Source organism: Rhinolophus ferrumequinum, chromosome 25 (assembly GCF_004115265.2).
Source record: "Rhinolophus ferrumequinum isolate MPI-CBG mRhiFer1 chromosome 25, mRhiFer1_v1.p, whole genome shotgun sequence".
NCBI classification, from domain to species: Eukaryota; Metazoa; Chordata; class Mammalia; order Chiroptera; family Rhinolophidae; genus Rhinolophus; species Rhinolophus ferrumequinum.
In genome coordinates, this window is record NC_046308.1 from 18229308 (window position 1) to 18241799 (window position 12492).

The 12492-nt window shown below is 36.1% G+C and overlaps 1 protein-coding gene across 2 annotated transcripts in view; it reads right to left on the reverse strand.

The window, feature by feature from the left end:
- Positions 1–12492, reverse strand: part of TTC28 (tetratricopeptide repeat domain 28) — a 624117-nt gene that overhangs the window by 577211 nt on the left and 34414 nt on the right. The window lies entirely within an intron of this gene.

The window sequence follows — 12492 nt, forward strand, 5'->3', positions numbered from 1 at the left end:
AAGTAAACAATGAGCTTCAGAGACTCACTTCAACACCAAATAGAAAAAGCTACCAATCAAATGGTGGCCAATCAAAAAACCATACTTTTGTTTGTAATCTCTATTTGCAGTCTTTTCTTGAATAACAAGGAAACAAAGACTATTTTGTGCTTTCATGCATGTACCCAAGATAAGATAGAAACCTTTCAACCACTTTTACCTCATCTCTTATTATAGATTTCTATCTTCTCAAATAAAAAATCAAAAATATTAAATTGGCATATTCATAATATGGAACATTATATAGCTATTAAAAATAATTAAGTGTATAAATTAAGAGAAAAATAAACATACCAGAAATCTAACATTTAAAAAGTATCCTTTTTCTTTAAAACGTATGTAGGTATACATGTGTGAGCACGTGAAAACGTGTAGAGTTGTAGATATATTGCAAAAAGTCTCAAAAAATACTCAAATTGGATAAAAACAGTTAAGTCTAAGACTAAAATGAGGGATGGGGGAGTAAGCAGTAGATGAGAGGAATATAATTTTTATTGTTTAAGATTTTTTCAAATGTAATTTTGAGTTACTTTTGTAATTAAAAAATTATATGTGACCCAGCCTTAGTTCACAACTTAGCATCTCCCTGGTACCTGCAAGCCCAACGCAAGTGGCAATCATCTGCAGATCACTTTGTACCTCATTCCAAGTGGCCCCAGGCAGGGCACAGGCAGCGGCTCACCTTGGCCTGCACCAGAGCCCCTCCCAAAAGGCCCCAGAACCAACACACCTGGTAGCCAGCTTCAGACCAAACCAGAACACCACCCAAATACTTCCACAAATGACACAGCCAAAGGGAAGATTGGACAGGCACCAGAGCGTCACTAAAATGAATCCTGTAGTCATAGCCAGCCCTCACAACCAATCAGCCTGAGGGTCAATCTTTCCCACTGACATGCCAACAGCAATCGATGCTCAACTACAACAGGAGAGCACACACAACTCACACAAGGGACACAACTGGAGCACCCAGCTCAGGTGACCAGGGAGACTACACCACTGGGCCCCACAGGATACCTACTACTTAAGGCCACTCTACCAAGACAGAGAGACATAGCAGACCTACCTAATATATAGAAACAAACACCGGGAGACAGCCAAAATGGGGAAACAAAGAAACATGTCCCAAATGAAAGAAGAGAACAAAGCTTCAGAAAAAGAACCAAACAAAATGGAGACAGGCAATCTACCAGATGCAGAGTTCAAACCACATAAGGATGCTCAGGGGCAGCCAGATGGCTCAGTTGGTAAGAGCACAAGCTCTGAACAACAGGGTTGCCAGTTCAATTCCCACAGAGGCCAGGGAGCTGCGCCCTCCACAACTAGATTGAAGACAACGAGCTGCTGCTGAGCTTCCGAAGGGGCAGCCAGATGGCTCAGTCGGTTAGAGCACGAGCTCTTAACAACAAGGTCGCTGGTTCAAGTCTGCATGGGATGGTGGGCTGCGCCCCCAGCAACTAAAGATTGAAAATGGCGACTGGACTTGGAGCTGAGCTGCGCCCTCCACAACTAGATTGAAGGACAACTACTTGGAGCTGACGGGCCCTGAAGAAATACATTGTTCCCCAATATTCCCCAATTAAAAAAATATTGTTTTTAAAAAAAAGGATGTTCAATGATCCCAGTAAGAACTTCAACAGAGAGATAGGAAACATAAAAATGGAGATAGAAAACATAAAAAGAACAGAAATGAAGAATACATTAACAGAAATGAGAATACACTACAGGAAATCAACAGTAGGATGAGGCAGAGGATTGAATCAGAGATTTGGAAGATATGGTAGCAGAATACACCCAATCAGACAGCAAAAAAAAAAAAAAAAAAAAAAAGGAATCCAAAACAGTAATAGTTAAGGGGCCTCTGGGACAATATCACGCATACCAACACTGGTAACATAGGGGTACCAGAAGGAGAAGAGAGATTTGAAAACTTATGTGAGGAAATAACGACAAAAACTTCCCTAATCTGACAAAGGAAATAGACATACAAACCCAGAAAGCACAGAGTCCCAATCAAGATGAACCAAAGAGGCCAACACCAAGACACCTCATAATTAAAATGCCAAAAGTTAAATACAAAGAGAGAGTCTTAAAAGCAGAAAGAAAAAGTAGTTAGTTACTTACAAGGGAGCTCCCATAACACCATCATCTGATTTCTCAACAGAAACTTTGCAGAATAGAAGGGATTGGCATGAAATATTCAAAGTGCTGAAAAGTGAGGACCTACAACCAAGATTACTCCACCCAGCAAAGCTTTCATTTAGAATTGAAGGACAGGTAAAGAGTTTCCCAGACAAGAAAAAGCCAAAAGAGTTCATCACCACCACACCAATACTACAAGAAACGTTAAAGGGACTTCTTTAAGAAGACAGAAAAAGTTAAAAATTAAAACTATATATACATATGTAATAAAATGGCAACAACGACATTATCTATCAACAATTACTTTAAATGTAAACGAATTAAATGTGCCAGTCAAAAGAGAGGGTGGCTGAATGGATAAGAACACAAGACCCTTACACATGCTGCCAACAAGAGACTCACTTCAGATCAAAAGACACACACAGACTGAAAGTAAAAGGATGGAAAAACAGGGCAAAAAAAATCTGGGGTAGCAATACTTACGTGTATACCGGAAAAATAGACTTTAAAACAAAGGCTGTAACAAGAGACAAGGAAGAACCCAGTAATTCCACTTCTGGGTACTTATCCAAAGAAACCCAAAACACTAATTCAAAAAGACATATGCATGTACATGTTCATTGCAGCATAATTTACAATAGCCAATATATGGAAGCAATCTAAATGTCCATCAATAGATGAATGCACAAAGAAGTGGTACATACATAAAATGGAATATTATTGAGCCATAATAAAGAATGAAATCTTGCCATCTGTAACAACATGGGTGGACCTAGAGGGTATTTTGCTAAGGGAAATAAGTCAGACAGAGAAAGCAAATACCACATGATTTCACATATATGTAGAATCTAAAACACAAAATACATGAACAAATAAAACAGAAACAAACTCAAATAGAGAACATTTTGATGGTTGCCAGATGGGAGGCAGTTGAAGGATGGGTGAAAAAGGGACAGGGATTAAGAAGTACAAATTGGTAGTTACAAAATAGTCATAGGTATGTTAAGTATAGCATAAAGAATAAAGTCAATAATATTGTAATAACTATGTATGGTGTCAGATGGGTACTAGATTTATAGGGCTGATCACTTTGTAAGTTATATAAATGTCTAATCACTATGTTGTACACCTGAAACTAATATAATACTGTATGTCAATTGTAATTGAAAAATAAAAAAATATTTTTAAAAATTAAAATAAAAAATTAATGTAACCAGAAAACAGTAAGACAATTTTTAAAAATTATGTGTGTCCATATACACCTGAAACACAGATTCAAAGGCATACAAATAATAAACCTGTCATAAAATCATGTGTTTAAGACATAAGAAATACTGCTCTATATTAATAACAAGAAGACATTTATTTCCAAAGATAAACTGGTAATAACATTTGTTATGGTAATAAAATCTATAATATTAAAAGAAGTAATAGCGAGCTATGATGGATTTTCCTCATGGTAGAATAAAGAGTTTCACTTAAATTTAAGGGAAGTGTCGCATTCTTGTACATGAAAAATCCCCTTTCCTGATTACCCTTCCAACTGCCTACAAAAAGATTCTGAACAACTAAATTCTCACCTATTCTTGTTTTTAAAACAAGAATAAAATTATGCAAAAGAAATATGTGAGGAAGATAGTCAACTTTATTGTAAACATTTATTGTGAATTTAGTATTTGCCATATAACTTTGGTTTTAATGTCATGAGGCAGAGATGTTAAGATAATTTGGAGTCAGGTAAATAGCGTGTCTAATCCTGATTTTTTTTCTTACTCTTTGACTCTGTGCAAACAATCTCCCTGAACCTCACTTTATTTATAAAATAGAGAAAAAGCACCATCTATGAGATGTGATCAAACAATACAGCGAATGTTTAAATAACAACACAGAGCATTATCATAATGGAGAATGAAACCGTTTGTCCATTTCATGTTAATGCATTGTTCCTGATCCATGATTTATGGCACACTTTAAAATATATCTTCTCTCAACGATAGCTCACACCCGACTGCACTGAACAAGTTGAAACTTGTCACCCACTGTTACTAAGGTTTGACATACCGCTTCCTTTTTTAAAGATCCCTGCCTTTCCATTGCATGGCACTCAGCAGCAGCATTCACCATATTGTCACAAATGGAAAAGCTCATGTCACACATCGCTTCTCGTACGGAAATTTCTGTCAAATAAAAACATTATGGGGGTTGACCAGTTGGCTCAGTTGGTTAGAGTGCAGTGCTCATAACACCAAGGTCGCCGGTTCAGTTCCTACATGAGCCAGTGAGCTGCACCCTCCACAACTAGACTGAAAACAATGACTTGACTTGGAGCTGATGGGTCCTGGAAAAACAAACTGTTACCTAATATTCCCCAATAAAAATTTAAAAAAATAATAAAAGTGAACTGCTTTAGCTATGTCTTGCCAGAACCCCATAAAGACCCTACTTTCCATTAAAAATAAAAACATTATGGTATGTCCTCATCCACCTTATTCACTGGATCTGGCCCCATGTGACTTCTGGCTCTTCCCCAAAGTCAAAATGACCATGAAAATTAAACATTTTGAATGGATTCAGGACATCGAGGCAGCCACGACAGCGCAACTAAAGATACTCACAAAAGAGGACTTCCAGAACTGCTTCAGAAAATGGCAAGAACGATGGGATAAGTGTGTTTAAAGCGAGGGGGATTATTTTCAGTGGGATTAATGGCAATGTGTCGTACTCTATTTTTTAATTTAAATATTCACCATATTTTTTATCACACCTTGTAGAACAGATAATTGTTACGACGATCAGTGAAAGACTCTCAGTTATGAAGTTCAGTGAGTCTTAATTTATACCATGACTCCAGTCTAAGTTAGCACCGTCATTGATCTGCCTGCTTCCGCTTTAGCCCTTCTTCTTTCCATTTCCCTAACAATAGTATTTTATATTTTACTACAAATAAAATTATGGAGAAGCACTTCCAAAATGGCAAAGTACGGACCTCCAAAACTCTGCTCTTCCATAAAAGCAATGAGAACGCAAGCAAAACTTGTCAAAATCAACTTTTTCAAAATTGTGGAAGTTAACCAACAACTTGCAGCAACACAAGAAGTGTTTCTTCAAGAGAAACAGCTGAATCTCAAAGAACAGCAAATTTGTGGAGTTTTACCTTATACTATTTTTATCCCCTTTCCCTAGCTCTGTGGTAGACTTGAAAACCAGCAGCCTTTCAAGCACAATACCTGCGAAAAACAGAAATTTAGTTAGTCAATGGAAAGGTTAGTATGGTTTGGAGTTCCCCAAAACACCCCATCCCCAGAAAATGACCACTGTTTGACCTGTCAGGCAGCTCCCTAAGAAAGCTCCATTCACAGGACTTATTTCACCTGACTCAGCTATAGCTCAGTGAAAACAGCCCTCTCCCCAGTGTGTCAACAAAATCAGTGGCAACTGCTTAACATCACAGCAGCTTGAAGCAGTGATACAAATTGGATAAATAAGAGGCCAAAGAAAAAACTTAAAAGAAAAATCTGGAGAGTTAGATGTTCATACGGGGCTTTGGAAAACTCCAAAATATTCTTGGAAACCTAGGAATGTACAGTCTTTGCACATGCCCAAGAAAGACCTGAGAATGTCTTAGTCTTTCAACTCTGGCTGAAATTACAGTTCTACATAAGCATAATGTGAAGACTAAGACAGAGTCGTAAATTGTCATTGTAGAAGATAGGGCCCAACACACACAAGAAACTCTTCAACAAAGGCTGGGAGACATTTAAGGAATCTCTGTGTAATCACTAGCTGACCACTAAACTAAACAAACAGAGACTTCAATGGCTACACATAACAAAGAATATAGACTTTAAAAAATTAGTCCAGGAAAGTCACTAACTCAGAAAAGGCAACAACAACAAACAGCAACAACAACAAACCCTTGGGGGCAGGGCAAACTGATTTTCAAATTGCCACATTGTATTACTTAAAATATCCAGTTTTCAACAACAAAAAATGAGGAGAAATACAAATAAACAGGTAAGTATGGCCCATACCTTGCAAAAAAAAGCAGACAATAGAAATTATCCATAAGGAAATCCAGTCGTTGGACTTACTAGACAAAAACTTTAAATCAGCTATTATAAAAATATTCAAAGTACTAAACAAAACCATGTCTAAAAAAATAAAGTGTGAGCATAATGTCTTACCAAAGAGAGAATTTGTATGATTTAAAAGACAATGGTGGGGTGGCCGGATGGCTCAGTTAGTTAGAGGATTGCCGGTTCGAGTCCCACATGGGCCAGTGAGCTGCACCCTCCATAACTAGATTGGATACAACAAGCTGCCGCTGAACTGCCTGCTGGTGGGCAGCCGGATGGCTCAGTTGGTTAGAGCGGGAGCTCTTAACAACAAGGTTGCCGGTTCAATTCCCACCCCTTGCAACTAAAGATTGAAAATGGTGACTGGACTTGGAGCTGAGCTGCACCCTCCACAACTAGATTGAAGGGCAGTGATTTGGTTTAGAGCTGATGGGACTTGGAAAGACACACTGTTCCCCAATACTCCCCAATAAAAAATTTTTTAAAACAAGACAATGGCATAAGGCTTGTTTTAAAATTTTTTAAAACAAGACAATTATAAGACTATGCTGATGAGCTTATAATGCATAAAGATATACTTTTTACAATAATATCACAACAGAAGAAGAAGAGAATGGAGCCATATTGGAGCAAAGTTTTTGTATACTGTTGAAATTAAACATATGTAAATTCAAACTGTATTGTTTTAAATTAAAATTTTAATTATAATCCCTATGGCAACCACCAAGAAAGTAACTAAAAATATATATAGTAAAAGAAACAAGGCAATTTAAATGGCATATTAGGAAATATTTATTTAACATAAAAAAGAAAGTACTGAAGGAAGAGAAGAACAGAAAAAGACATAAAAAACAAAGACATATAGAAAAAACATGTAGAAAACAAATAACAAAAAGGCAGGTATAAATCCTACCTTATCAGCAGTTACATTAAATATAAATGGATCAGACACTACAATCAAAGGGCAGGGATTGGCATAATGGATTTCTTTTTAAAAACCATTATGTAACTCTACACTCACCTTAGTTTCAAAGACATAAATAAATTGAAAGGAAAAGTATGGAAAAAAGATATGCCATGCAATCAGTAACCAAAAGAGAGGTGGAGTGGCTATATTAATATCAGACCAAATAGATTTTAAGACAAAAATTGTTGCTAGAGACAAAGAAGGATATTTGTAATAATCAATCTTTCAGAAAAACATAATAATCATGAAAATATAAGCACTCAACAACAAAGCCTCCAAAATACATGAAGCAAAAACTGACAAAATTGAAGAGAAAAATAGAAAATTCAATAATAATAGTTCGAGACTTCAATACTCAACTTTCGGTAATGAACAGTACCATCAATCATACCAATAGAAAAGACTTGAACAACATTATAAACTAACTAAATCTAATAGACATCTACAGAATACCCCACCCAACAACAGCAGAATACACCTTTTTCACAAGTGCACATGGAATATTCTTGAAGACAGATGATGTATTAGACCATAAAGGAGGCCTCAGTAAATTAAAAAGGATTGATAGAGAACAAAGTATGTTCTCTAAACACAATGGAATGAAATTTGAAATCAATAACAGAAGAAAATTTGAAAAGTCACAAATATGTGGAAATTAAACATATTAATAACCTTTAACGAGACTGACCATAAATTAAATATGTCATTCCTCTAGCTAAAATATTCCAGTGATATCCCATCAGTCTTTGAATAAAATATTATCTCCTTACAATGGTTTAAAATGCTTTACATGACCGGCTCCTGACTAACCTCACAACCTCATCCCCTACCATCTCCTTTTCATTTACTCACTCACCGTGCTCCCCTGGCCTCCAAGCTATTTTCTTTAACTAGCCAAATTCAAACTAGCTGTTAACGCTGCCTGGAATGCACTTTGCTCAGATCTTCACATTTGGTTCTTTCAGGTCTCACCTGAATCATCTCCTCCCATAAACTCTTCCATAACTCTGTCATACCCTTTTCTCAGTACCCTCCTTCCCCTCAGTCTGTTTTAAACTGTCTTCAGAGCACTTATCACTTTCAAACATTTTCATATGTAATTATTATTTTATTTATTTTCTGCTTCTCCTCCCTAGAATGTTAGTTGTAACTTTATTCCACCTTGTACATGGCTAGGTCACTAAAGTTTACAACAGAGTCTAGAACATAGAAATGCTCAATAAATAAACTCATTTCTTGTTGAAGAAATGAACTGAAATTATAAGAAGTACATATACCCAAAAAGTGTATAATGAATACACACTATTCAGCTAATCTATAAAAATGCAGCTTTAAAACATTACTTTGTGTATTTCTGTTGTTAAGCTCCAATGCATTTAAAACACTTTGCTTATAATGACAAGTAAAGGGCAAATAAATCACAACTCAGACTCTGGTTTATATTATAGGAAACTGAAACTGAATAGTCTCCTCAACATCACATGGACATATCAGTGTTAAAATCTGGAAGAGAATTCTGAACTCTTAGATTTCTTAATTGATGGGATCCTTTGTCCAGGGAAGTAGAATAGCATACTGATTAAAGAAAAATTCTTTAGAATCAGACAGACCTGGGTTAAAGTACAACTCTCCCAGTTACTAGCTGGATGTGCTGGCAAGTTATTTAATCTCTAAGTATAAACGTTCTCTTTTTTGAAGTTGTAATAATAATATCTAACCCATAAGATTATTGTGAGTATAAAATTGATTATGACAAATAAAAGGATTCGACAATCCTTCCGTAAATAAGCATTCAATAAGAGCTATTCTAATTTGTTACTATTATAATATAGGTAAACCAAAAGGAAACAGGTAGCCAAACTACTTTTTTTAACATTTTTCTTACACATAACTGTCATCAGGTATAATACCTGACAAATAAGGTACAATACTCTGTCATTAAGTATTGTATGTGATGACAGGAGGAATAAACAATAAATGAGAATATAGGAGGAGCTTTATTCTCATGAAGAGAAAGTGTTTATGGTGCGCTTTAAAATTAATATGAAAGTCCCACTGTGAAATTTTCCCTTTAATAGTGTTACACCATATGAAAATCTACCATTCCTCTGGGTTTCTCTTCCTACGGTACTCTTGAAGAATTTAACTATTTCTGAAACTCATAATTCACACTAAAATGATAGTAAATACTTCACAACTGAATTGTCTGAAAAGATTTGATTCAAGAAAATTTCAGAACAGAAAAAGAGGGTAAAAAGTCAAATTAAAATAGAAACTACTAAAGAGGGATATGTTCTAAAACGGATGGTACATGAATATATACCATACTGTACATATTTTCTGACAAAGAATACTGAGGTAAATTACAAGGATGGCCACAAATTCTTACCTTCCTTTATATGCCTTTGGGTAATCCCCTCCTATAGTGGTTCTGAGCTTGGCCATGTGACTTGCTCTGGCCAAAGGGACAACATCAAATGTGGTATAAACAGACTCAAAAAATGCTTGTGCATTAGTGCTTCCATTCTTTTACAGTTTTTGGAATCCTACAAGTGCCATGTGAAGAAGCCCAGGAAACCTGCTGGATGATAAAAGACACATGGCCCAGTTGCTGCTGTTCCCCTAGCCAACAGCATACCAACTGTCAGATGTGTGAGTGAGACTGTCTTAGATGATCCCACCACCCCTCAAATCTCTAGTTGACCTCAAGCACATGAGCAAACCCAGCAGAAATCAGTTGGGTCAACCCAGACCGGAAGAGCTACACAGCTGACACACAGAATCTTGAGCTAAATAAATGGTTGTTATTTTAAGCCACTAAGTTTTGAAGTGATTTGTTACAGAACAAAAGCTAGCAGATACAAGTACTGATCAACAATACATTCCTTTCGTTTTTTTCCTAAATCATGGAGAAGAGGTAGAATACCAAAACAATGAAAAAAAGTCAATATACTAACTTTAAAAAATAATTCATTAAATATTGTTACCAGAGAAGATAGCAGCACTACGCTGACCTATAATAAATGCTTAATAGATATTTATTGAATTGAAATAAATGATGTATAGCTACATATAAAAGAGCAATAGGATCTGGTAAGTTATTCAAAAGATCATATATATTATCTATGTGGTAAAAAAAAACAAACACAACAGCAACAATTCTTCCTCTTCTCTCTGCAACAGATATATCTTAATGGAGTATTTTATCCATTTTGGTATACTTTTTAAAAACAATCAGCAGAAATTGGAAGGATTCAGAAGATTACTAAGATTATTATAAGGGGAAGAAAAATGCTCAAAAAGAATTGGGTAGGTTAACTAAACACTACATGTGTATAAATACAGAACAATTACTAACTTCCTGATTATCATCATCATTAATGACCATCATGTATTAAGCAACCTGTGAAAAGCTCAGTGCTGAGTGCCTCACATTATTTTATTTAATCCTCACTACAACCCTTCAAGGTTTGTGATGTTAACTCAGTTTACAAATGAGAAAACTAAGGCTTATAGAAGTGAAGTAACATGTGGGCGAGGGGCGGAAATCTAGGTCCAGCTCCAAAGAACCAGCAGCCCTCGCTTCATATGTATATTATTTTAATATACATGGATTTCAGTTACCAGAAACTAAATAACACCAGTTCCCTAATAATACAATTCACATTTCAGTTATCACAGTACATTAACCTTGAGTAAACACGTAAAATACAAACTCCACTGCTAGCTCTTTGGTCCACAATCACTTCGTAACTAAAAGTGTGCATCATGACTAGTACCAGCCACGTCATTTTGTTTCAAAGTATGTTGGTGATTGGTCACTGCACATCTGTTACCCAGCTCATACACAAATAGCAAAGAGGTAGATGAGTTGCCTCCTTATTTCCCAGTGATGTCCTTTCTTTCATTCTTGATATTGCTCATTTGTGTCTTCTCTCTTTTGTCTCATTAGTCTACCTAGAGGTTTAATTCTTTATTTCTTTCCAGACAATCAACTATTAGTTTCATTGATTTTCAGAACTGTACATTTTCTCTTTCATCAACTTCTCCTTTTTATTATTTCCTTCTTTCTAATTATTTTACACTTAATTTGCTTTCCTCATTTCTTAAGACGGGAATTTAGGTCATTTATTTTAAATATTTATTCTCTTTTTAATATAAGCATTAAAGCTAAAATGTTCCCTCCTAGCACCACTTTTGCTGCATCCCACATATTTTGACATGATATATTTTCATTATCATTCAGTTCAGAACATTTTGTAGTTTTTCTTGTGAGTACTTCTTTGATCCATGGATTATTTAGAAGTTTGCTGCTTGATTCCCTAATAAAAATAAAACAAATTAAAATGCAAAGACAGAGAATAGCAAAAATAACCTAGAAAAAGAACAACAAAGTTGGAAGACTCACAGTATCTGATGTTGAGACTTAAAATAAAGCTACGGTAATTAAGACAAGCATAAGAATAGACAGATCAATAGAACAAAACAAAGTCCAGTAATAGCCCCATACTTTTATGATCAAAGATAATTCAATGGGGGAAAGAATAGTCTTTTCAACTAATGTTACAGAGGTCGCTGGTTCAATTCCCACATGGGCCAGTGAGCTGTGCCCTCTACAGCTAAGATTGTGAACAACGGCTCTCCTTGGAGCTGGGCTGCATGAGCCTCAGGAGGTCGGTGTGGGCTGCCGTGAGCTGCTGCGGGCTGCTGTGCTGTCTTGGGCTACCGTGTGCTGCCATGAGTGGCTAGCAGCCAGCAAGAGCTGCCGTGAGCTGCTATGAGCAGCCAACTGATGACCGGCGACTGACTGCCTCGGCCGGGAGGAAGCACAAGGATCATAATACCAGCATGGGCCAGGGAGCTGTGTCCTACACAACTAGACTGAGAAACAAAGGCTTGAACTGAAGTAGGAGGGGGAGGCGGAAGAAGAGGGGAAAAAAAACATGGTTACCTATATGAAAAAATAAATAAATAAACCTGACCCCTTACCTCATATGTCACATTCCAAAATTAACTCAAAATGAATAATAGACTCAAAGGTAAAAACTATAAAAATTCTAAAAGAAAATATTAAAACTTTATAACCTTGAGTAAGACAAGTATTTCTTAAACAGGACACAAAAAGAATGAACCTAAACAGACAACAGCTAAGAGGCAGTTGGAAATAAGTATCATAATTTAGTAATAGGACTGGGCTTATTGTTTTGGGGCTTTGTTCATACCTCTTTTGCAGCCCACATCACACTAAAATCATTCTTTCATTCAGAC